We start from the raw sequence: 27,443 nt of genomic DNA, 5'->3' as shown, positions 1-27,443 counted from the left end.
CTATAGCCACCGGGCCTGACACTGGCCCCAAACTTCATGCGGGACAGTCTGCCAAGTGCTTGCAAGATGAAGGGAGTTATATAAGCCGGAGGATTATTATCATCACACACCCCCGTGGAACCAAGGCTGCCAAACAAAGGGCAGTTCCAAGAAGAGGAGGAGCAGAGGCAGAAGTTACACTGGGGGTGAATTTCGGGACACTGCTGAACTGACTGGAAAAAAGGCAACTCAATCTGAGTATGCAAACCTCCGCAAACAAACAGGGAGCTGCAGCTGGCCGCAGCAGCAGGGGGCACAGGCGGGAGGGCTGCTGGGGGAGGGGAGGAGGGAATAGAGCTGGGTTTCCGGGCACACGGTCCAGCCCCGGCCCCCGCCCTTGCCCCTGCGCCCCACACAGTAGCTGCCTGTGGCAGGATGGAGGAGATGAGGAAGACGTGGTATTTGGAAAGGCAGGCTTTCCAGACACCAAGTGCTTAGTAAACACTGATGTTTCTTAGAGTCAGACCAGGTGCTTCTACGGCTTTTCTGGATTCCTGGTCTCCTGTTTTCTTAATGACGGTTTGTAGGGAGTTCCCCATGCCAGGGCCAACCCTCTATTTTAATCCTCCAGCCGTCTCTGCTCTTTCCTTGGTGGCAGCAACAATCCAGGAGAAGGGTTCTTTACCCCAGACCTTGGGTCACCTCTGCTACCTTCCCGCCCCAACCGTGGACCTCCTGTTTTCTCTAGATTATTATTATCCTGCCCTGTTCTGGGCACCGCTCCCCAACAGCAAGGAACCTCCTCCTCCTGGCATTCAAAGCTTCCATTGGCCTCCACACTGACTTCCTGCTGCCTCACCTACCCCAGCACATTCAAATAGGAGGCAGTCTCCAAAATGGCCCAGCAGTTGACTTCCCAGCCTTCCTCACGTCCCCCTCCTCCGCCAGGAATGCCTTCACCCCCACTTCCTTCGAAGTTCAGTTCAAATCCCATCTTTCCCACAAAAGCCTTCCCAAATACCTTCTCTTTTCCCCTGCTGACTCCGCTTTTCTGTTGTAATTCCTCACCTGTTGTCTGGCTTCAGAGGTTTGGGAACCTGAGTGATTCTCCAGGGTGGCTAGACCAGGGGTCTGCCTAAAGCTGGTGCTTAATGTGTGTAGGCTGAGTTTAACTGACAGGCAACCTGATCTTACCTGGGCCATCGGTCTTGGAGTGAAAGGGGCTCTATGCCACCTCCTTGGACTCAGGTGAAAGCCGCCACGTGGTAGTGAAGTATTGATGTTGACACTGTGCTATAGCCTTATGGGGCTTTGTGATATCTTTCACGTTTGTGTGTGTTTACAAATTCTCATAAATTTAAAAAAATAAAGCTTTATACAACGTGGCAAGGAGCATCTAAACTTGGTGGTGAAGAACCAAGATGGCAGCATAGGTAAACGCAGGTACTCACCACCTCCCATAACCACATCAGAATTACAACTAAAATACAGAACAACCATCATTCAGAACTGCCTGAAATCTGACTGAATGGAAGTCCTACAACTAGAGAAGTAAAGAAGAAAGCACATGGAGATTGGAAGGAGGGACGGAGGCATGGAACAGGCTGGCCCGACATCCATGTATAGTTTTTTTTTTTCCAATCAGAAAAGATATCTTGGCTGTGGAGGCCTGTGAAGAGCAAGGGGTCCCATCCCCACACCAGTCCCCCAGCCCAAGGTTCCAGAGCTGGGGAAAGAAGTCCCTGTAACTTCAGGCTGTAAAAACCAGTGGGGACTGTGACTAAGTTACACAGAGACTGCTTGAGACCCAGGTAGTTCCTCTTAAAGGGTGAGAACATGAACTTACCCACTCACTCCCTCTGAGCTCTAGCACTGGGGCAACAGTTCAGGTAAACCCAGGGGCATACTGGGAGGAACTGGATTGTCTGACATTGGAGCAAGAATTCGGGGGTAGCTTCTTCCCAGACAGTGATGCTTGCAGGGGATACAGTTCCTGTGCTGAGACCTCCCCATGTTGGAGAGCTGACTGGAAGCCATATCAGAATTTCCATCAGCCTAGCTCACATTGTTCACCCCGTCCTGGTGATTCCCTGAGATCCCGCCCCATCCAATTTACAGCCCCACCCAAGCTGTATACAGTGGCTTTTCCATATGAATGGCCTGCCCTTGCTCAGGCTTCAGACTTTGCTAAAATCTCTCAAACAAGCAGCAGCTGGCGTCAGCATGCCCCATACCTATCAATAGAAGCCCAAGACAGCTTGGCCTTGCCTGGGCACTTCTAAGCCCAAACAAGTAGCAGTCATCTGCAAATCACTCTGTAGCTTCTGCCCGGTGGCCCCAGGCAGTGGCTGACTGTGCACCTCCAGGGAGGGCCCAGAGCAAGTGCACTCCATGTACAGCTTCAGACCATACCAGATTACAACTTTACATGTCCATAAGCGACGCATTCAGTAAGCATCAAAGCCTCACTGCCCCATAGGGGTATCTCCTGCATAGCAGCTCTTTCACTGTAGTTACAGCTGGTCCTCACAGCCAATTGGCCTGGAGGTCAATTCCTCCCAATGGCACCAACAGCAATCAAGGCTCAACTATAACAATCCTGTGCACACAGTCCACACAGGGATATCTAGAGCAGCAGTCACCAACCGGTGGTCTGCAGACCACTGGTGGTCCGTGAGGTCTGAAAGGTTGGTGACTGCTGATCTAGAGTGCCCAGGTCAGGTGACTGGGGAGGCTGAGGGGCCCTTCAGGACACCTACTACACAAGGCCACTCTACTATTTCATAGCAGGAGACATAGCAGCTCTACCTAATACGTAGAAACAAACACAGGGAAGCAGCCAAAATGCAGAGACAAAGAAACATGTCACAAATGAAAGAACAGAAGAAATCTCCAGAAAAAGAAGTAAATGAAATGGAAGCAGCAAACTACTCGATACAGAGTTCAAAACAGAATTGCTCAATGATCTTAATGAGAGCTTCAAGGGACTTAATGAGACTTTCAAGGATCTTAGTGAGAATTTCAAAGACACGAAAAAGGACCAGTCAGAAATTAAGCATACACTACCTGAAATAAATAATAATTTACAGGGATTCAACCGTATTTATTTAGAGTACAGGAAGCCAAGAATCAAATCAATGATTTGGAATATGAGGAAGCAAAAAACACCCAATCAGAGAAACAAGAAGAAAAAGGAATAAAAAATATGAAGATAGTGTAAGGAGCCTCTGGGACAACTTCAAGGGTACCAACATTCCCATTATGGGGGTGCCAGAAGAAGAAGTGAGCAAGCTATTGAAAACCTATTTGAAGAAATAATGACAAAAAACTTTCCCTACCTGGTGAAAGAAATAGACTTACAAGTCCAAGAAGCACAGAGAGTCCCAAACAAGAGGAACTTAAAGAGACCCACATCAAGACACATCATAATTAAAACACCAAAGGTTAAAGACAAAGAGAGAATCTTAAAAGCAGCAAGAGAAAGCAGTTGGGAAGGAGAAGGAGAAGGAGAAGGAGAAGGAGAAGGAGAAGGAAAAGGAGAAGGAGGAGAAGAAGAAGAAATAAAAAAAATATGAACAATAAAATGGCAATAAATACATATCTATCAACAACTGAACCTAAAAGTAAAAATAAACAAACGAGAAATCTAATGAACAAAATAAACTGATGAATAAAATAAAACCAGAGGCATGGAAACATGGAACAGACTGATGAATCTCAGAGGGAAAGGGGTGGGTGGGAAGAGATTAACCAAAGAACTTAAATGCGTATATGGACACAGACAATAGGATGGTGAAGGCTTGGGCAGGGGTGGGTATTGGGTGGAGGGGGGTGATCGGGGGAAAAAAAGAGAATATCTGTAATACTCTCAACAATAAAGATTTTAAAAATTAAATATATAAACTCTGGTGGCGAAGAGATTCTAAACTTTGAGTCAGTTCCCTTTCGGATGTAAGGTGGTGAGGGTAGCAGGAATGTTGGCATTTACGGTATTGCACATTAGAGGACTATAAAGTGATGCTTGCTTAAGAGAATGCCAGGAAATTTCCCAAAGGTATGGTTTTCAGAAATCACAGACTTCTGGGATGGATTGCATTTTCTGGGGGAACTCCTCCACTGCTGAAAAAATGCAGACTATCACAGCAGCAGCTGGCCAAATGAACAACGGCTGCCCTGCTGAACTGTTTTATGACATGGAGTGAAATATCAAATGTGAGCTGTTAGGAACTGAGTGTCTTGTGGTTTAGTATTAAAAGGTTCTTACTGACATTTCCCCTATTATTATTTGGTGAAAGCAATGTGCTTTAAATTCCATCAGTGGTGGCTGGATTGACCAGGGTGTCATTTAAGAGACTTGGGGTGTGTCTACACAGTACATGCTCTCCAAGGCACACAGAATGTTCAGTGAATTAGGAGCATTTTCCCACCCCCACTAATTCGGAACAATAAAAACCAACTCAGGTTCTAAGGAGGAGTTTTAGCCTCAAGTTCTTGAGGTTTGGGCTTCAGGAATGACAGGGGTTTCATTGCAATGTAGTAGTAGTTCAAGTATAGGATCTTCCCACACTTTGTTCTGCTCAAGTCAGGTTCGTAACCTTTATTACAGCTACCATATATGAGTCCCCACTGGGTCGCGGGCACTGGTGAGAACTAGATGCGTTACGTACATTCTTAACCTAGCAATTGTCCTACAATAGAGATGTTTATATCTTCACTTGACAGTTGGGGAAACTGGACATAGAGCTTAGGAAGTAACAGAACTAGGGTCTAAACACAAATATGTCTCACTCCAGTCTACGATTTTCTCCATTCTGCTGAAAGCTGGAAGGAACCTTGGATAGTATCTCACCTGCTGGTTTTCAAACTGGTTCCAAGGAGCCCTGGGCTTTCAAGAAAGTGTTTCAGGAATCTTGGAGTGAGGGGGCAGATAGGGTTGGAGCAAATGTGAGGGGGATGCCAGGTCATTCGGGCTTGGGCTCCATTTATTGGCTTCAAACAAGGGCGTTTCCCTTCTACCTGTTTTATAGAATGACTTTAAATTTTGTTTGAAATAAGGGTGTTTTTTTTTACTAAAAACTATTTAAAAACTCTTGATCTAGTTTAATTTTCTCATTAAAAAGGTACAGAAGTTGGGATGCAGAGAGATTAAATGCTTTACCCGAGATTTTATAACAGGCCCAACATTAACTTCAGATATCCATGGTTTGCCTAAAACTACTGCCCTCTCCATGTTCTTTCTCCTCACTTGTTAAATCACAGGGAAAGTGAGAGATAGTCTGACACAGTTGTGTTTTCTGCCAGTATTCCTTTTAAAAGGTGGGAGGCAGGAATACCTTCATCCAGGCAAGCTAGACCATTTTATGGCGCTTGGCTGCGAGTCTGAAGTTGGTCAACATTCACAACCGTGACAAATTAAAATTGAATAAAGAGTTAAATATGCAATTTGTCTGGATGATTTAGGTCTCTCGCCCTGCTTTCATTCATGTCAAATCAAGTAGCAAAACTTCTGCATGAATCATCTAGCTAATTCCATACCCTTGGCCTGTGAGTGTTCTTGCTACAAAGCTGCGTAAGCCCCCATATTTATCAGCCCAGGCAAAGGTGACTCCTTTCACTCTTTTCAACAGGAGTGCAAAGACATCACTCTCAGAAGCCAGGTAGAGGCAGGGAACATGAACATTTATAAGCCCATATAGCTTGTATGAACGACAAGCTTGTAAGGCCTAAGATTTCATGGGCTGCCTTTACATCTTGGAGCCTCATAGGGTTCTAAGGCCTGTGATTTCTCCTACTTTTACCTAACACCCCGGTGGAAAAGGCTCCCCACCTGGCTAGTTCCTCTACAGCTGGAGGAGCGGCACTCCAGCTGGTCTTCAACCAAACAGGTTTCACTTCCCTGACAACCCAAAGCCATTGAAAGAAGCCAATCACACGCTCCCCTGAAAATGGGGACACCTCACCCTCTTTTTACCACAAAGCATGCTCGAAATAGCTCCTTTTTGTTCACTGTTCTTGAATTCATCCTCTGTGCGGCCCTCCATGGTATGGAGTGTCCTCCCTCCTTGGCTGTTAGTATAGGTGACTAAGAAACTGCTGTTTAGCCCTAACCGTTTTGGCTCAGTGGATAGAGCGTAGGCCTGCGGACTCAAGGGTCCCAGGTTTGATTCCGGTCAAGGGCATGTCCCTTGGTTGCAGGCACATCCCCAGTAGGGGGTGTGCAGGAGGCAGCTGATTGATGTTTCTCTCTCATTGATGTTTCTAACTCTCTCTCCCTCTCCCTTCCTCTGTAAAAAAATTAATAAAATATATATATTTTTAAAAGAAACTGCTGTTTACCCCATGTGTCCAGTGTCAGATGTCCTGTGTTTGGTCATCTTAGAACCCTAGAGCAGGTCTCCCTCTCTCACCAACGAGATGGCCAGGAGGTGAACTAAACAATGACCAGACATTAGTACTAATACTCAATGGAATTTTCAGAGAATGAGTGCCAAACACCACATCCTTTGGAAGTTTGCTAAGTGTCAAGCTATTTGTAAATAAAAATGAATTGTAACTGGAATTATATCAGCTGGAACTTTTATTAATTTCAAGGCCCCTGGGCTCTCCCATCTGCTCTTTTTAATTTTTATCATTCTCACCTGGAAATTTTTGGGAGCAAAGCGCTGTTCTCTTTCCTGAGATGGCTTAACTGTAGTCCTGCCTAAAGGCAAAGGAATGAAAAGTTGACCCTTCCCGTCCTGTCGCTTACATCTTTACTAACTGCATTCTTTCAGTTAAAGGTGGCGGAAAGGATTTTTCTCATCTCCACAGACAAGAGATTATAATAAACAGATCCTTCCCCCCCCCCCCATTTGAAACACCCTCATACTGATATATTTTCAAATTCTCAGTCCTAGGAACAAAGCTTTAGATGTAATTTCTTTTCCTACTCATGAGATTTACAATAAGAAGGTCATGTTTGTACTAGATTCTGGTTTGAAATTAATCTTCTCTTTTCCTCAGAATTTCTATAGAGTCCAGGCACTTCATTATTTAGCCATTTCCAAATATTAAATGCTTGTCATTCTTGAACAACAATCTCATCTTCCCGTAATGGGTGGAGAAACAAAGTAGTGGAACTTGCAAATCGCTGCCAGGACATACATCACTCGAAGAGTTGTGGCTATTCATTGAGTTGCTTTTCTCTCCACACTCTTAGACTACGAAACACTTAAATTTTTTCATAAGCAGCACATATGGCATGCTCTGACCCTTAGAAATTATTAATTACAAGCTCATTTGAATTCTGCCTTCTGAGAGAAGCTTTATGGAGTAAATAACTATATTCAAACTCCACGACCAACCTCAACACCAAGGTCATGCCATAGTCACTTCCCCTCTTTTCCGGACTGCGCCTCATACAGATAAAAACATATTCTTAGTCCCACTGAACAAAGGTTCATTTGAACCACATCTGCCGCTCATCAAACGTCTATTTTAGAAGTGGGGGATTCTTTTTCAGAGATAGATTCTGTTTGAAAGGTCTATAGCAGCAAATAGTTCTTATTAAATTTCACAACATTTTACCAACATATATACATTGCTCGCTTTTATGTGATTATAGGATCCGGGCAAAACCCTGCACCCCTACTTCAAAGGATTCCTCACTTGACTAATTCTACAGAGTAAATTGATTTTCTCATCATTTGTTGTGTTCGACAATAGAAAAGCTGACGCAGCAACAGTGCTAAAATGACAGCTCGTTTCCATTCAAGGGGAAGGAATTTGTGTTAATATTCTTAATGACTGGCATCTCTATGAGAAATGTGAAATTGTCTATCCCTTAGCAATAACCTGGCTGGGATTAAAAAGTACTTGGCGCTCAGCACGGAAGTCATCTGTCGGGAAAAATTCTTTAGACTGATGCGAATTAACAAAATAAATTGGCTTCCTGATTCTGGTGTGGATATTCAAGTTCGTTAGGAATCAGTTTGAGCCGAAGAAGAATTTGGAAAAGATCTTTCAAGAAGTGAGCTGACATTCTGTTGGAGGAAAAGATAACACATTTACTCGCTACATTCCTTTCACATTTCCTAAGAGTTTCTGGAAATGATTTAAGAGGCAAGGACATGTAAATCGACGGAAAACACATTCAGTAAGTGTGCGTCCTGCCTTGCTTACTCGGAGCAGCAGTAATGACGCCTCCCGGGAAACACCACGCAGCCCGTTCGCTGTGATGCCCGAGATTCTCGACAACCAATCGTGTTTCCATGGGGGGTGGTTTCACCCTCTCAGGGCCGGCTTGGGCCTGAGCCCAGGGGACACGTCTAAGATACAGCCCTTTACAAGCATGGTATAGACCAGTCTGTGTTCTGGAGCGGTTGTTCTGGCTTAACGGGCACCGTGTTGTACACCAGTTAACACGTTTTTATTGGAGTCTCCGTCTTCTCCTGCTCACCAGCTTCACAGCCAACCTTCATTTAGCTCTTTACCCCAAAGCCTAGTAAACGGTGAGGAGAAGCACTTTACCAGCGTTGGAAATTAATTAGTCTGGGGGAAAAAAAAGGTGTGAATTACAGGAAAATGTAAACTGCCTCCATGCAATTAATGAGTTTTACTGTTGAGCATTGAGATGGAACTTTCTTCTGAGACATGGCATTGGCTTTTGGAGACAAAGTGAGTTGGGTTCAAATCCTAGCCCCACCGGTGTGTGACTGTTTTTCGTCGAATTCCTTTTCTGACTGGTATAACTGGAATGACTCGAACGGGAATAACAGAGTCTGAAAGTGAACAGCAGTGTCCAACGTGTGGTGGGTGCTCAGCGACATTCGGCTTCCCCTTCCTTTTCTGAAGGTCCTTTGGGACGTTCATGTCCTAAGCGCTAGTACAGGACGGTTTGTCCCGAGTGAGTAAAAAATGTGTTCCTTTTTTCAGTGAGCATTAGCCAAAGGGTAACCCTGACAACAGTTGCCTAGGTTTCTTTCTGTGTTTAAATATAAATATTAAATGACATAAAAGAAAACTAATAGGGGTCTTTTAAAGAAGACAGTGATTGGTCATTATTAACTATTCCTGCACCGGTGGGGTCCCTCAGCCTGGCCTGCAGGGATCGGGCCGAAACTGGCTCTCCGACATCCCCCAAGGAGTCCCGGATTGTGAGAGGGTGGTTCTCAGGTGACGCACCCTGGAATCAGGCTCCCTCCTCTCTGGTTCCGGGTGCATCACCCTAGAACCACAGCTACCAAGTCACCACAGCTCGGTAGCTTCTGCATTGAGCATCTGCCTCCTGGTGGTCAGTGCACATCATAGCTACCTGTCAGAGCGTCTGCCCCCTGGTGGTCATTGTGCATTATAGCTACCGGTTGGACGGTTGGACGATCACTTAGGCTTTTATATATATATAAATAACCTGGATATCAGCCCTGGGAACAGTTATTCAGAGAATCAGGTAAATTAGGGTTGATGTTAGAAATCCTAATAAAGCTTTCACTAGGAAACAATGGGTTAGAGAGACAGAAAAATGAGCAGAGGAAATATCATCTAAGAAATTATGTATGTGCCAAATCCGGTTTGTCCCCTCCAGTCATTTTGTTAGCAGGTAAAGAAATAAATTGCAAATGAAAAAACACACACAAAACAAAACAACAACTAAGAAGTCAGAGAGGGGAAGCTGGGGCAATGGGTAGGAGCACAGACTGGGCAGAGAAAATGAAGAGAAGGCAGGAGGTGTGGGGGGCAGGGCCCTGGACTGAGGCGCTGCTAGAGGATGTGCTGAGAACCAGACAGGAAAAAGCCTCGTTCTGCAGAACCTGCAAGTACCCCTGTCAGAGGCTGGCAGGTGCATTAGTAAGAAGAACCAGAGGCTAAGAGCCAGGCCTGAGGCAAGGGTGATGGACAGCAAGAGGGTGATAAGGGGCAGCGCCTGAAAGGAATTGCTTTAATGCTTTAAAGCAGTGCCAAGCTGAGTAACCTGAGACTGATGTGCGACTGACTTCCACGAATGCAGGTTTTGCCCTGAAATTCCCTTACTTTGCAGTAAGGTTAAGCTGTGCACGTCAGGTGTCTGCTGGGCTGGCATGCACGGGGCAGGATGGGGCCGTATTACTAACTGAGGAAGGAGGTAGTGAATGCGGTCCTCTCAGCTCACCTAAGCATTCTGGTTTGAGAAATGTAGACAAATGAATATTATCAGAAACTTTGGAGAGGGAAGAAACCACAAAAGGGGTGGCTGGAAGCCTGGGTTGTTTTGTTCTTGAAGAGAATGCTATTTTTTTCTATTGCTTAATTCAGCATGAGCCCTAGAAGTTTTAGATATGGCCATTAGGAGTATGAAAAGGCATTGGAATGTCAAGAGGATGTATTGGAAATACCGGTGCTGGAATTTTATACTTGAGTATCTGTCTGTAGAATATGACTCTGCCATTTGGTAGCTATGAACAATAATAATACAAGTAATCTTCATAGCCTGATTTCATGCACTGGGTCTCTAGTAGGGTTATAAAAATGATTTGCAATGGTAATATAATATATAAGTAAAAATTTTAGTTAAATAGTAATTATTAGTTTCCCGTGGGCTATGGTATTGATTATGGATGACTGATTGGCAAAAGGTGTAATACTTTTAACTAGAAATTACTTTTTAGTTTGTACAGAAATGGATTATAGGCTTGGAGGAAATGTGGAGATATAGAAGACCTGGATTCTGGTTCTTCACTTTGCCTATAATCAGCTCTATTAGCATATGCAAATTATTTAATTCCCTGTGTCTCCTTATCTTTTAAAAAATTTTTGTATTTGAAAATAATTACAAAATACCCCTGAGGTTTGGAGATTTGTGTTAACCTACAGGAAGGTTGCAAGAATAATAGAAAAAACACTCATATACCATTCATTATGGTCTTATACCCCGAAGTATTTTTCAGTGTGTATTACCTAAGAATGTCCCTGTTTCTTATCCCTTAAAAGGGACTTAGTTGTGTGACATTCTCCACCAGGTTGTCAAAATGTTTGAAAGCACTTTGGAAAGTACAGATTGTTATATAAACTTAAAGGATGTGGGGTTTATAAATTAGGAAAAATCAAATTACACAAAATTTTAACGTATTTACAAATTACTGTAGTAGACTGCAAACTAAGAAAGTCCATTGTTCTGTGCATAACAAGAGTAGAGCTACGTAGGAGTCCCTGTGATGAGTGAGAAAGACAAGAAGGATGCTCTCCGACTCTGTCATACCTTTTGGGTTATGTTGCTCTACCAGGACTTGCATCTTTTTTTGTGTTTTTTTAAATTTTAACAACTTGCCATTTTATGTGGTATTTGGGGTATAAATTTTGAGTATATTTGAGAAAATGTTATAGGAACTGATGGGCAGTTGCTACTCAACGTGAAGAGTTTAGTAAGAGCTCAGGTTTGTCCTTCGGGTCCTCCCTTGGCGTAGTGAAAGTGTCCTGCTTTATTTTCATTAAAGACATCAACCAGGATACAAATAGGAAATAGGAAAGCAAGTCCTACAAAGTATTCAGTGCAGAAAATAGTATGAACAAAGTGTTCTTATGGACCAAAGATGTGATTATTCATGGAAGCCTTTTTCAGCATTCACTGTACTAAGTTTAGCTATATGACAAACAGATAGTAATTCTGCTACATTATCTTCACATTCTCAACAGAATCTTTCCCTTTCATCAGAAGAGGTAATACTATTAAGCCTGATTTTGTTCTAATTCTAACCGGATTCATAATCACATTCTCCAGTGGACTGAAATATGACCAATAACTTTAAACATATGAATGAAAATCCTGTTTTTCCTGTGACATATTTCTTTCCTGGCCCTGACAATCATAATGGCTTCATTTAGATACTTATAATAATAACAAAAAGGGAAATATAGAGCATGTTATAAAAACAATTTTTCAAAGAGTCAAAACCAAACAAGTAATCTAAGTTAATCTTTGATTTTGAATTATTAAATTGTTATTCTTTTTAGTGCAAAATGAAAAATGTAAGTTAATGGCTACAAAATACATTTATAATCCAATAATGATTGATTTTATTTCCTTGATCAAATAAATCTGTTTTAAGCATAAATTATATAGATACATAATGACATATACACTCATGTAATTTATGAAGCAATGAAGAATATTGCTCTTATACTTCTCTTAGGAAAATTCCAGTACTTGAGGAAGTATTTCAGGTGTTTCTCAGTGAGGTGACATTATTGAGAAACAGCTGAACTATTCTAACGGGAGAGGTTTCCCTAACATTGAGAAGATGTGATCTATTTTGAGTCATTTGAAGCATGGGGCAGTGAAGTAGGAGTTAGAAGACATAGTTGTAATGCTGATTACTCCACTCACTAGCTTTTTAGACTCAGGCTCACCCTCACTAAGATGAGTTTTCTGATTCGTAGAAGGGACATATGAGTAATGGTCAGTCAATATTGTCATCATAATTTGGGTAGCGTTTTTTGGTGTGTTTTTTTGTTTTTGTTTTTGTTTTTCGCATGAGTCAAAAAAAATGCCTTTACAGAGAATGTTCTCTTAATAAAGCTACATACTTTCAGACCATCCATAGCAACATAGGTGTTTGTGTTAGAATGGATTTTCTGCAAGGAATCCATCTGAACAATAAATGCTTTTTCTAATATTTGTTTCAATCCCAAGAATTCACTATAGTACCTAATTATTCATCCTAGCACTCAGCAAGAGGGTCCGTGGTCACAAAGAGAGCTGGGTTCATACCTTCAAGTTCTGGTTAGGTCCTAAGTACAAGTGACACACGGACTCCCTTTAGTCCGGGTAGAATTTCACTATTTGCACTTTTTAAAATAAAGTCTAGCTTGTAGAACTCTCTCTGGTGAGAATGAGTTTTGTGATTTTGGGCAGGTCTCTGAACACACACTCCCCTCTGCTCCCCAGAAGGCCTCAGTTTTCTCAGATGTAAAAAAAAAAAAAAAAAAAAAAAAGATTTTACTTACATGACCTCTAAAGGTATACCTTTAACATTCTGTGTTTCTATGGTACCTTACATGCCTTTCCTGAAAAATCATCCCTAATTCTAAATTATTTAAGGAAACTATAAGAAATAAGATCCAGTAGCTTTGGCATATTGTGTGGTAATTTCCTTTTTCTTCTAAGTAATTTAAAGCCTCTCACCTCATTTGCTGATTGTCCTCTGAATGTGAATATGAGTCCTCGCCAAAAGACTTTTTACAATCAAATCCCACTACAAAAATGTGATATATACAATGGAGTTTATAGGGCATTTAATGTTTGCTATGCAGCTGACAGTGAATATAGTCTTTCAGGTCTATAATCTGGCACTATCTCTGAAATTCTGGTCTAGTCATAATTTCACAGGTCCTTAACAACAGAACTGTCAAAATCTTTAAGAGAAATTAATTGATAACATAGGATCTTGAGTGTCTGGCGTGTGAGTGACACCCAGCTATACCATTTCACATCTAATCAAGGAAGATGGGAATTTAAGTTAGCTGATTGTCTCTTTGAACCTGTTGGAATCCAGCTGGCTCAAATTCAGCCTGGCGAGCAATGTGGACAGAAGATGAAAAAAAAAAAGAAAGAAAGACGTAAGCCAGCCTAGCCGGTTTGGCTCGGTGGATAGAGCGTCGGCCTGCGGACTCAAGGGTCCCGGGTTCGATTCCGGTCAGGGGCATCTACCTTGGTTGCGGGCACATCCCCAGTGGGGAGTGTGCAGGAGGTGGCTGATTGATGTTTCTAACTCTCTATCCCTCTCCCTTCCTCTCTGTAAAAAATCAATAAAATATATATATTTTTAAAAAAGACGTCAGCCAGAGAACCAGTGCATGAGCTAGTGCTTCCCACATTGTCAATAGAATTGCCTGGTGTAGCTGTGGATTCACTGCTGATTAGTTTCCTAAAATTTCTCAGTGACTAAAATCCAACTTTCTATCCCAGTGGCCCTTAAAAATCTATGAAGAATAGCAATAAATGAAAAACTACCTGAGTAAGAACTAAAACTATGTGACAAGATTTTAAATGGTGAGAGAGCACCTGTGAGAAGGAAGTTACTGATGGTTGGAATGGTTAGGAAAACAAAGTTCGCTGGAGGTAATAATGAAAGTCATTTTGCTTTAAGGATGGATGTTCAGAACCATGGTGGGAGGGCAGCCCAGCCCTTTTAGAAAACAGTGTGAACACTTAGTAGTGTGAGTGAGTGATGTGAATTCAGGAGGTGCTGGACCAGCTTAGTAAAGCGCAGACAAAAAGTGTTATAGAAGAGGTGGGGTGGTTATAGTGGAAGAGATTATCCAGGCTCTTAAATGCCGGCATTTTATTTAGACTGGATGCTGCAGGAAATTGGGAGAGGGCTGTTTTAGCGTAATAGAATGACAGGATGCAACAATGCTAAAGGAAGGTAAGTTTAACAGTGGTATCTAAGAAAGAGATAAAGTATATAGTTCAATTTAGAAGCATGAGTGATGCAGAATTGGTTTCAAGTCCTCCCCCTTTTCCCCTCCACCATGCTTTTTAGTCTCAAAGGGATGTTGTATTTATTTAGGCCTGTCTTAAGGGAAGAACAGAATCCCCACATAGAGGAGAATAATGTAATCTAGATAGAGGGAACGGCAAAATAAAGGCAAAGAGGTTCATGGGTGACATGTTCCCAAAAGGTTAACTAATTTGCTCAATATCACACTACTAGAAGCCCGGTGCACGAATTCGTGCATGGGTGGGGTCCCTTGGGGTAGCCTGTGGGGATCGGGCCTCAGCTCGCACCCCCAGGCTCGCAGCCCTAGCTCATACCTCCAGCCTCACAGCCCTGCCTGGCACCCTGCCATGGCCTGGCACCATCCCTTCACATGCTCTACCATCCTGCCTGCAGGAAGATCAATCAGGGCCAGGCCCTGCCTGGTTCCCTCAGTGCCTGGGAGCCAGGCAACACCACCCCCCGCCACACCCCACTGCCACTGGTCACCGTCTGCAGGGCAATCAGGCCCCCGCCTTGGCCTGGCACCACCCACTCACCTGCTCCACCATCCCGCGATGGTCCCACTCTTATTGGGGCCCATCAGGGCCGGCAGTGCCTTCACTGCTGCCTGCTGCCAGTGCCGCATCACCGACGCCTGCCATATTCCACGCTGCCCCCTGGTGGTCAGTGCACATCATAACAAGCAGTCGAATTCCCGGTCTCCCAAATGACCGCTCACGGGACAATTTGCATATTAGGCTTTTGTTATATAGGATTAATGGGAGCCAAGTTCTGGAATCTAGGTTTCCAATGTTTTGTTTTGTTTTCACTGTACCATCCTGCCTCTTTTTCCTAACTATAATACAACTCCCATTATTTAGCACATTTTATTTCATTTCTAGTAATACTTTAATTCATAATTTACCCAGCATGAAGTATGATTTACCTGAAGCCACTGAGGTGTCCAGTGGGTGTCCTAAGCTTCCAAAGGAGTTATGACAGTGGCAGAACACCTCCAATTCCACTTCTGAGACACCTGTGGGTGGACCAGAATGACACATCAGTGGATTGCTGTTTTGGGAGCAAAATGGCTATGGAGAATAACAATTTCTATACATGAAGCATACAGCTTATTTTCTCTGTTTTTAAAAAATGTATCTGTATTGTTGAAAATATTACAAATGTCCCTCTTTTTTCCCCCCATTGATTCCTTCCACCCCGCACCTGCCCCTCCCAGGCCTTCACCACACTACTGTCTGTGTCCATGGGCTGTGCATATATGCATCCTGTGGGTTTTGTTTGTTTGTTTTGTCCTTATACTTATGTCAAAAAAGTGGTTGAGCGTCAACCTATAAACCAGGAGGTTGCTGGTTCAATTCCCAGCCCAGGTTGCATTGCATGCTTGATCCCCAGTAGGGGGCTTGCAGGAGGCAGCCAATTAATGATTCTCTCTCATCATTGATGTTTTTATCTCTCTTTCCTTCTCGCTTCCTTGATATTTTATCAATAAAAAAATATTTTTAAAAGTAACTCTCTGACAGAACATGTTTTGACTGCATTGATATTCTTTCCCCACCTTTTGATCCACACCCTAATCTCCACTCAAATACATTAGGCCATTTGACCTGAGTGGATACCAGATGAAGAGATCTGATCGAGCACTAAGTTCCGCACTAAGGCCAACTTTTGTGCTTGCTGCAAATGACATTCATTGCTCTAACTTGTGTATATATTTCCCCCTTGGTTCCTTGAACTGGATATCTCAAGAATTACCAATTTAGTCATTAGCCCTTAGTAGCTTCCAAATATAAACTGGCTCATGCCAATTAGACCCTCATGCATGGCAACCATGGATGAGAAATAGATTACAGGTACTGATATTTAAGCTGGCATCTCTCCCATAGGAACCAGGGAACATGGTTCAGAAAACTCAGTTGAGTTAAACAAATCAGGCCAAAGTCTTCATTGAAAACTTGAACGGAACCCAAGTCTCTTTTGAGGAACCAAAATGCTGTCAAGTCTCCACAGGTCAATGCTATTCCCACACATTTCTAGAAATAGGACCACATCTTAATTCCAAATCTTGCTGATTCAAGTAGCGTATTCTTTCAATCATGCTGTCTCCTAATATCTAGTGCAAGATTTTGAAATGGCAAATATAATCTTTGACCTCTAATAAAATTGTATAATGAGGTGAGTAAAAAACGACTCTCCCATTTTAAGAGAATCTTAAAATGAAGTGTGACTGAAAGAGAAAGAAAAGAATAGCCTGGTTGGCATGGCTCAGTGGTTGAGCGTCAACCTATGAACCAGAAGGTCATGGTTCAATTCCCAGTTAGGGCATATGCCCGGGTTGTGGGCCCGATCCACAGTAGGGGGAGTGCAGGAGGCATTCATCAATGATTCTCTCCCATCATTGATGTTTCTCTCTCTCTCTCCCTCTCCCTTCTGCTCTGAAATAAAAATATATTTAAAGAAAAAAAGAAATAATAGAGCCAAGCAAGAGGTCATAGAAAGAAAAGCAGGGAGGTAGGGAAATCTTTTTTAAACTTTAAAATTAGGAATGATTTGTCTTTATGGTTAGTGAAGAAGGGAGTGGCTTTATCCTTTGTAAAGTAAGTTATTCATATATTCTACAAATGGATGCCAACCTATCTCTTCCAAAGTAGAAGCTGAAGGTTTATGAGCAGAAGCAACTTAAATATTTCATCTCTTCTTGTCTCTAGACTCTCTTTATTTAAATTATATATCCCTCTCCACCACCAACTTCTCTGTCTTCTATGGCGTGGACAAGTTGCATTTTCTTAGTTGAGAGTTGGCTCGCCTGCATTTGCCCACATGGCCCACCATCAGATGGACCCCACACACAATGGACTAATGCTGAACCAGCCTGATGCTGAACTGGACCCGGCTGCAACATGGAAGGGAAACTCTGGACACTGGCTTTGCTTTTAGCTCTACTGAAGCCCCAGCTGCACTTCTTCCAGGACTGGATTAAGGGAAATGAGGCTTTAGAAACACAGAGATGTAATTCTGCACAAATAAAAACCACTCATCTTCCCATGCGAGTCTCAGAAAATTCTTTCTCTCCAAATATTGTAAGAACTCCACTCCCAACACTCTTTGGGGAAAGGGATACATCAACTTCCCGATAACAAGAGGACATACTCTTTCTCCTCCTCTTCCTTTCTCTTCTGTCTTCTTGATCACTCTTTTCTCCCAACCCTCCTACCGTTCCTCCTTCTCCTCTTTGCCCAGTGCCTCCCTTCATTGTCTTCCCAAACTGCATCTCTGCCAATTCTCTGATTAAAAAATACTGTGTCTTTATTTGAAAATGTCACACTCAGTTTAACTCCAAGCCCTATCTCACCCATTCTTTTTACCTGTAAAAAAAAAATACAGCTATTTGAGTGCTTACTATGTTCTAAGCTCTGTACTAAGCATCTTATTTTTATTATCTCATTTTATTATCTCAGCCTTTTGTGATTAACACATATCCATCTTATAGGGAAGGAAACAGTGAAAAAGAGGGTAAACGCATTGTCTGCACACAGTTTATAGGTGGAGATGAATCACTGCTCTGATTCATCTGCTTAGGGACATTGAGCAAAGTCTTGCCCAGCTCAGGTTCCAGCTCCTCCAATAGGGGGCTCTGTTGACATCCCTTTTACTTAATTAGTACTAATAATTGATATTTAACCACAAAATCCTTTTCATGATTACTAAGAATTGTCTTGTGTTCATGTCTTTCCCCCACAGCTAAATTAGATATATTTTCAGGGCAAGGAGAGTGTCATATATTATCTTGTATTCCTCTCTGCTCTAGGACAGAAATACCTACACAGGAAGCGCTCAAATCCACATGGAATAAATGAATTAACACATTGATGGAGCTTTCTTAAGCCTGTCCCTTTGGCCTCTGATTATATTTAGAAGGTGCATTATGGTTATTCCTTAGGGCATCAACTCAGCTGCTAAAAAGTAATTTAAGCTGTTTGCTGTTGAGTAGATTCCCCCCAAGTCCTTTTAACTAAATATAGATGTCATATATGAAAAAGAAGGTGATAACACATGTGAAGCCTCCAGGTGTCTCAAATAAAACATATTACCTGCCTGTGCTTTTCTTCATCTGCTAAATTCAGAACACTTTCCTTTCTTTTAGCAGCATGAAGCTCTCAAGAGGAAAAAAGGAGCATATGATTTGTAGGGGACTCTCTTTTCTGGGATGCATTTCTTTTACATGAAAGTTAAAAGCTGAGATTTCCAAAATATCTGGACGCAATAGCAAGCACATCTGTTTACTAGGACGTTCTATTTAAGGGAAGATTAATTATTGGCAGGTGAGGGTCAAGGGGGAGGCTTTAAACTGGCAGGAAGTCTATTCAGAGGACATGTTATATTATAGAAAGGTGATTTTGGTGTTAAGCCTTATTAGTGATACAAGCTTGAAGATAAATCCACAGGTGCACACTTCTAAATTAACTTATCAATAAAAGCACACTCAGCATGCAATTAATCATTTCTCACCAGGACTCTGGGATATTTCATAAGGGTCTAACTTTCAGTTTTATTTTAAATTAATGTAGCAGGCGTTGCCTCTGACTTACACCGCCATACTACAAAATGGGACAATACACAAAACTCTCTGTAATTCAGATTTCCATTTTGTTTATTAGGAATGCTGTGTCATTGCTCAGGAAAATGGGATGATGCTTACATTGGTATATGTTGGGCCTCTTTCATCAAGGAAATGGGTTCAGAAGGATTTTCCTGAGTTCTTGAGACAAATCTGTCCCAGGCCTTTTCTGTATTCTATGGCGTGGACAAGTTGCATGTAGTTTAGTAGCCCTCTTTGCAGATGAGAAAAACCGTAGCACAAAGTAATAAACGGCTGGTTCGGGGTTTCAGTTAACAGTGGCAACATAACTCATATCTAGCAACAGCAATTTGCAGCTAAACTGAAGATATGGGCAATTCCAACAAATGATGGAAGTGAGACTGAATAGAATACAACAAAAGCAAAAATACACAAAGGTAAATGAAAATCGCCGTCCAGTGAACAGAAAATTCAATAACTACACTTTTATAACATGCTCCGATATGTGATAAAGCAAGCCCTCTTGTTACTATGGCACTCTTCCCTTGCAAAGGTGTCTAGGCTTGCTCATGGTTTATTATCCAGATGAAACTTAACCAGAGCCATCTGGGCTCTTCTGGTTCCCAAACTCTGCCCCCTCGTAGCCACCTAACCTTGCGTGAGGATTTGATTAGCATTACACGAATGGGCGTAGATTAATTTTGGGAGATTCTACCTTTTCTCATGAAGATTTCTTACCCAGAAACATGATGTGACTGTTCATTTATTCACCATTGCAGTTTAATATCAACGTCACCCACTACTGCTAAACAGTGACATGTCCAAGTCCCCTAGATTCACATTTTAGAAAATGTAGAAATAGTTTCCTACTGATTGGTAGCTGTATAGTTTTAAAAACCAGAATGGAAAAGGATTTACCTTTGAAGGTAAAGTGGAGAGCCACATTTTTTTTTTTAATTAACAAAGCTTTAATGCATATTGAACATGGATCACGAATTTTGAGGGCAAATGGAACTAGTTTAGATGCTACAGCTGAAGATGAGTTCAAGCCATGAACTGTTATGCTTTGTTTTGAAAGGTTTATAGACACGTTTGCTGGGGAGAGGGAGGGATCTTCCGAAATACTGCCTTGCCCTTCATCCTAGCGGAGTTCCGTTTCTTTCCTCTCTCGGGCCTGGGGCAGGTGCAGACCAGATGATCAGGATCAGAGAGAATATTCTTTGATCTAACCCTAGGTCCTGAAAACTGAAACTGAATGACCAGTGTCCAAGGACCCATTTGCTCAGTGGCATTCAGGCTTTGTTAGGTGACTTCTCAGCCAGCTGCCCTGGTTGGGAAAGGCCGCGGACTGAAGGCATGGTGGATGGTGGATGGTGGATGGTGGATGGTGGATGCCGAGTTTGGGAACAGACCAGCTCAAGCTGATTGCTTTCAGCTTTTTGTTACATTTGGTTTGGACGTGAGGGACGGCAAATGTCCAAGCCCCTTTGTTTTGTCTAAGTGGTAACTTGCTTTACCAATTACTTCTGGAAGCTTGACCTGACTCTCTTCAATGTTTTGCCAAGTTATTATTTGTTTCTAAATAGTGGGCCAGGAGGAAGGAAGAAGAGCACATGACCCTTCGGCAAATTCCACCCCCCGCTGGGGTCCACCGCTCAGTCCTTTGTTTCCCCAGCACTGTGGCCCAGCGCCTGCTCTTTATCATCCTTTCATGCAGGACCCAGGACTCTGCTCCTCCCAGCAACATGTATTCAACTGTCACCATTGTCCCTACAGATCCATTAACTCGGTTGCTCCAAATCCCTAAATGCCCAAAGCAGCTCCCTCCTTCTCTCTCTCTCTTTCTCTCCCTTTCTCTCACTCTCTCTTTCCTATCCTCCCACCTTTGGTGGCAGAAGATATGGCTAAAGACACACCATAAGTAGACAGAATTAATGACTGACATACTAAGTTGAACACAGTCATGCAACCTAGATCCGTATCTCTATGTGCACCTACCAGCCTTCTTTCTCTTCCATTTATTGCTCGTGCAGCTGAGCCAGGTGCTTAATGCGTTTTCTGCATAACATCCCCAAGGAAAGTATTCTTATCTCCGCTTTGCAGACTTTAAGGACTGAGCGGTGAAGTCACTGGTCCACAGCCACACAGCTAGTGAGAGGTGGTGCCTGGATTAGAACACCAGTCTGCCTCAACCCAAAGACTGTACCTTCCTGCTTCCAAATCATATTTGAAATTTTATAACACAGAAGGGCAGCTAATAGGTATAATTTCTACCATAGTTATAGAAAACTGAAGTAGATAAGGGTTTTTCATATGATACACATGCTTAATTTGGGGCAATAATATCATATTTTGCTTAAGAGGCATTTTTCCGAAGCTACCCCAAAATATAACCATTCAGGTTTCATCATTCCTGCCCTCCCCCTCCCCCCCGCCCCGTCTTCCTCTTGTAGGTGGAACTAGAGGGGAAAGTGCCTGGGATGTTTGAATGTCCCTGTGAGCTTGTCAACACATATTTATGAATGTTTTTTGTGTTGGACACAAAAGTGGACCTGGCCAGTCCATGTTTTAGGAGACTTCACCCTATCTAAGGAGTCAAGAATAAAAAGGCAAAGTAGAAAGCAGGATTAAAAACAGGGTGATTTTGCTAAGTGCAAATCATAGGTAACTAATGGTCATCTTCAAGCTAAGGAAAACATCACCAGGAGATGTAGTAGTCAGGGGAGGCTTCTTGGAGGAGGTGGAATTTAAGCTGAAACTTTGTAGGACATAGACTTAGTAGACATGATGAGGATGTTCTACACACAGTCTTGTGACATAGAACTAGGAGAAACCATGCACATGATGATAAATTCTCATTTTGCAGATAACCAGATAGAAAACTGGAATGGTTAGGGATTAGAGAAGAGACCAGGAAGGGGGGACGTTGATCTGGCCACTTCAGTTGCAGGCAAGGGTAGACTGCTGTTGCTATAGGAATTTGGTGGGAGATAGGGTCAGAAAGTGGGGCCAAATAACAGAGGGCCAGCCCCTCAGACTGAGAAGTTCAAACCGAGGGTCCATGTGGGACTTCTCAGCTGGGAAAAGCTTTGAGGGAAGCAGTGTTTGTGGAAGTGCAGTCTGCCATGGTGGACAGAAGAGGCAGTGGACCAGTTAGGAGGTTGTTGTAATGAGCCACGTGCGATACGCTCATCACACTGGAGCAGTAGCTGTGGGCCAGATGTGGAGGCGTTTGAAAGGAAGGACTTGCAGAATCTGATGACAGATTAGCTATGGGGTGAGAAGGAAAAAAAAATAGCTACCAGGCTAATTCTTCTTCCTAGCATATTGAGATAGAATTGAAAATATTTTAAATAGGAAACATATTTAGGACAAACTTTTTCCAAAAAAAATCTTCTTTCAAATACCAATCCCTTCCCCCCCACCCCCGCACCCCCTCGCCATGGATCTAACCTAAAGTAGGTAAATGTACCATATGACCAAAATCTTAATTTTATATACGAGCCTCTTTTTCTTCAAAGTCAATAATTATGATTTTAAAAAAGAATCTATTTAGAAACAACCTTCTTAAAAATTTTAACCCCCTTAAATTTGCTTTATGCTCTCCATCCAAAAATATTGCACAGGGCCAGAAAGACCAGATGTCTTCACCTGACCCATTGGTTGGCCGCATCCACGGGGCAGTGGTTGGGGAAAGCTCAGTACTCAGTGTCAGAAATCCACTTCATGGATCTTGAAAAAATAAAACCATTTAAAATCTAAAACACAAACGAACCAAGCTCCTACCCATCCCCATGTGGATAGACAGATATACTTAAGAAAAGTCATGCAAAGTGTCACCCGTTGCCATTTGTCTCCATTACTACAATGGCAATGACCACAACAATGTCCCTGAAGTCACATAAATTTCCTTGGGAAAAAACAGAGTAGGACCCTTTTAGTTCTTTGATGAAGGTCCCTCCTCATAATTTACCTTGCGTTCACTGACTACCTGGATGAACGTGCCCTCGTTTTCCATCCCGCCATAAGCATGGATTTTTGTAAATTAATGAATCCAGCTTTCAGATCGCGTTTCACCCTGAGGATGCGTCCCCTTATTGCATGGCAGGATAGCGGGACGTATCCATAGTGCAAACTGAGATCCGCACCCCAGTTCTTCACTCCCTGAGCCAGAGACCCCTGGTGCTCAAGCACTTTTACAGCTGTTGGGATACTGATGGGAAATTCATGTGTGCTACGGGCCCAAGTGCTGTCACAAAGAATCCAAATGTCAAACTGAGGTATGCGGAAGTCACCATAAATATGTCTCTGCATGTGTACCATCTGCAACAGTCCATTCAGAATGTGACAAGAGACTGGGCTTGCCCTGTGGGCACTGTCTTTCAAGCAGACCCTTTCAAGTTTTGCTCAGTGACTTCCTATTAGGGGGACTAACACACAATTTGGTCTTCTCGAGGTGTGAATTAATTATTTCTCAACACTTCCTTTCTTGTTTCCATCTTTAAAAAGAAACATATTTTTATTGACTTTTTTTTTTAGAGAGAGAGAGGAAGAGAAAGGGAGAGAGAGAAACATTGATGAGAGAGAACTCTGATTGGCTGCCTCCTGCATGCCCCTTGCGGGGGATGAGCCCACAACCCAGGCATGTGCCCTAAGTGTCGAACCGGAGACCTCTTGGTGCATGGGCCGATGCTCAACCACTGAGCCACACTGGCTGGACCCTTGTTTCCATCTTGCCTAGTCCTACGTACAATTGACTTGGTGGTGGTGGTGGTGGTGGGGTGGGCGTGGGAAGGTTGGTGATTGTCCCATATTGTCAGACTCCCTGGGCAGGTGGCCTGGTGGTCAGTCTGCAACAGTAGTAGCATATGATTGTGGCCAAACAGTGACTTGCCTTTGTAAGATGCCATCACACCACACCTCATGGAGAAGCACCTCTGTGAGGAGGAACTTTTTCTCCTGAAATATTCCTGCGATGGTGAAAAATGGCATCACTGGTCAGCACGGGACCTGCCACAGGCCGAGTGCAGTCCTAACCCCGAGGCAGCATGGGCCAGTTTCTAAACCCCCGCTCCACGGTAAAGCCAAAATGGAATGACTGGAATTCCAAAAGACTCCAGCTTACGAACTTAGTCCTATTTTGGTTATGTAATATTGGGAATCGGATAATGCCCAGTCCTAGTAACCGCCTGGTTATTTATGAGGCTATTTTCTCATTGAACTGCTCAGACCATATCCGAGAGCACATTCTGAATCACGAGCAAACACTGCAGTAAAATAGTGTTGGAATCATAACTTTTTAAGAAGGGAATTCAACACATCGACTATCTGGTTGTAAAGAGTGTCCATAATGCAACTTGAAACGTAACTTTATGGGCATCTTTATCCAGATGAATATAAAAATCACAAAGCACGAGCCATAAATCCTGTTATGCAACCTGTTAAGCAGCTCCCATTTCAGAAGAGCTCGCACACGGTATTATTCCCTGAGCCTCTTCACCTGTGGCGGGCGAGAATGGTGTTGGGTTTCTCCACCCAACGTGCAAGTCCGCTGGGAGCCAGCGTCCTGAGCACCACCACCGGGACATGAATATTGATGAGCGAGGCAAGTCTGCGAGGGCGCAAAAGGAGTACCTCGCCGGCTCCCCTAGCTCGATCAAACATTTCAACGCTGAAAATTCAGTTTTTGATCCCTGTGAAAACAGGGCATCCATTCGAAAGGCCTTCTTTATACCACAGACTAAGCATGGTATAGAAACCCCACTGTTGTTTTCAGTTCGATTTAATTTTGGTGGGTGCTTTGGGCAGAGCGGTTACGTTACACACAAGTTGAAAACTCATTATCTGTTGCTCAAGCTTCGGGATGACCATTCATTTCCAATGATTAATTTATAATGAAGACCTTTTTTTTTTTTTAAACAAAGAAAACACGCTTGTTTATAACTAAGCCAGAAAAAAATCTATTTACATTTAATTAACACTTCAGATAGCCCGTTTAAAACCCATAAGTGTAGTGGCTTTAGTGATCCATTACAGAGATGCTGCAGCAGTTTTCAATGACTTGTAAAACTTTCACAAACAGATCTGCAAATGAATTACCGCCCACTGCTCCCTGCAGCTGCTGAGGGTTAAGTTAAAGAGCATGTTCCCACTTCCTCCTTTTCTGTTTCTCTTCTAGCTCTAAGCATTTTTGTTTTAATAAAGCTCTTCTATCAGCTGCTCGGAGGGCTGCGGCTGCTCTGGAGGAGTTTCCCAACTTCAGAGCCCCATCCCCAGGATGGTTTAAACAACACTGTGGCCCGTCGTAAATCAGACACCAGCAACATGGCAAAAACCAGTTCAGAAAGCATTTCATCTCCACCAGCCACTCAGTAATAGACCCTGACAAGAACCTTTATAAACGGAGCGGTAAAATGCAACAGTTTGGAAGTGAATTTTTCATTTTGAAAGCCAACACGGACGCTTTCTTGGCCTCATCCACCCCGTGGGAGCCAGGTATCGCTCCCCCTTTGGGTGTGTGCAACGAGGACGGTAAAGGGCGCACGCCCGGCTCCAACAGGCATCTCCTTCGCTGCACCTTCGAGAGCAAGGCAGGAGGAGCGTTAGTTCTGCAAAGACAGCCAAGCCCGAGCGACGCTCCCTGCTATCTGTCAGCCGCACAATAGCAGCATTGAGAAGATAGGAACAACTGGCTTTGACAAGTGCGCTGTGCTAGCATTCCATTCAAACGAGAGAGAGAGAGAGAGAGAGAGAGAGAGAGAGAGAGAGAGAGAGAGAGAGAGAGAGAGGCATTCTTTGACTTTACCTGGGGGGAAAAACCCTGCTTGTCTTGGGGCTGCAGGAAAACGAATCCCTCCTCCTGCTCCACAAGCCAAGTCGTTCTGATGCCTGCAACTCTCCCTCGGAGGAGACCACACAGCTCCAGCAAGGCAGCCTTCCTGCTCCTAATCCCCACTCGAACGTGATGACACACACTAACCCCAACCATCTGGTGGAACACGTCCGCGAGCACTCAGCACGGTGGTGTGTCAAGACGGGCTGCCCAATCCCATTGCCGGGGCCGGGGCCTCTCACCGACGGAGGCCGCGGGCAGGGCTGCCGGTGGAGGTCTGAGAACCCCCGGGCCGGTAACCTGAGAGCGGCTGGGAGAAAGGGCGGCTATAAAAAGAGAAGTGGGAGGTGCTAGCGAGAAGGTGGAGGGAGTGGGTCCTCCCGGTGGCCAGTTGCGCGTTACTTTTCACAACTCCCTGGCGCTCCCCCGGGGACCGTGGGGGGGACCCTCCGTGGGACGCCCAGAAACCCTAAAAAAAAATCTTTTCCTGCCGACCTAAGTGGGGGCCAGCTCCTCCTCCTCGCCCCCGAAATGACAGATTCCTCTTGACATCCTGGTAAAGCGTTCCTGGAGGAGCGGCTGGCACGGAAATGTGACATCTATCTACATTTTGAAACCTAAACTCCTACCTTCCCTCGATTAAATCGTGGCTGCCTCCAAGCATTCCTTGGGAGGAAGCGGGTGGGGGCGCAGCTTGGAGCAGAAACTTCTCTGTTCCCCACACACGGCTTCTTCACTGCTTGCCACGGGCTCAACTTCAGGAAGAGTCCGTGAAATTCATTTTGGTTTCCACGCGCGGAAAGGCGCACGCGCGCCCGTGGGTAGCGGTGGCTTTCACTGCATCGCTTGCCGCGTCCACAGACGTGGCTTTGTAAAAGCCCTCGGTCCCGGAGAGCTGCTCTCTGTCATTGATTATTTTTATGGGCTTCTAGTTAATTGCACTTATAACGTCCATATCGCTCCAACAGCTCATTAACAATTTTGCTTTGAAATGGTTTCCATTTTGGGTCATTTCAATACCTCCTTCTTACCGTGCGTTTCTTCCTTCCTTCCTTTCTTCTTTTCTCTAAACTGTTTTATAGAACTAATTACTCTGATAGCAGTCTGAACTAGAAAATGGCTATACTTGTTACACCGCTTTTAGGCGATATCTGAAAATAATCTCATTGCTGCAAATCTCACCTTTTAAAAAAGTTAATCAAGACCTCTAAGAAATTTTGAAAACCAGGAATTTGAAATATTATCAACTCCCTGACAGTGTGTGTGGGAAGCCAACATTTTAAATTTTGAATTTGTTTGAAATGTGAGGGGGACTACTGGAATAAATGCCCCCCCCCCCCCAATTTTAAACATGCTTAAAGCATTAAAATCTAAACTATAAATAGATAGCTATCAAATACTCAGAGTGCCAGTATCACAAACAAGCATTTCAACAGCTAGCAAAACTGACTTGACTAGCATGTTGTTGTTTTTTTTTCAGGAATTTTTGTGGGATATTATGTTACGATACTTAAAAATGACTCCTGGTACAATTTTCTGAAGCACAAGATTAGAGAACCATCATTTTCAGATAGTGAATTTTTCCTATCACTGGGCTGTCGGG

The 27,443-nt window shown here is 43.4% G+C and overlaps 1 protein-coding gene across 3 annotated transcripts in view; it reads right to left on the bottom strand.

Moving 5' to 3' along the window:
* Positions 1-26,125, bottom strand: part of SULF1 (sulfatase 1) — a 168,015-nt gene extending 141,890 nt beyond the window's left edge. For all 3 annotated transcript variants that reach the window (XM_079796252.1, XM_079796257.1, XM_079796258.1), the window contains exons 1-2: positions 25,814-26,125; positions 15,358-15,447 (exon numbers count right to left, since the gene is read on the bottom strand). The gene's annotated coding sequence lies outside the window, so the exon portion shown is untranslated. The remainder of the gene's footprint in view (positions 1-15,357; positions 15,448-25,813) is intronic.
* Between the last annotated feature and the right edge of the window lie 1,318 nt (positions 26,126-27,443).

The sequence above is a fragment of the Cnephaeus nilssonii genome, assembly GCF_951640355.1.
Source record: "Cnephaeus nilssonii genome assembly, chromosome: 18".
NCBI classification, from domain to species: domain Eukaryota; kingdom Metazoa; phylum Chordata; class Mammalia; order Chiroptera; family Vespertilionidae; genus Cnephaeus; species Cnephaeus nilssonii.
This window is presented reverse-complemented; position numbering and strand designations above follow the sequence as displayed.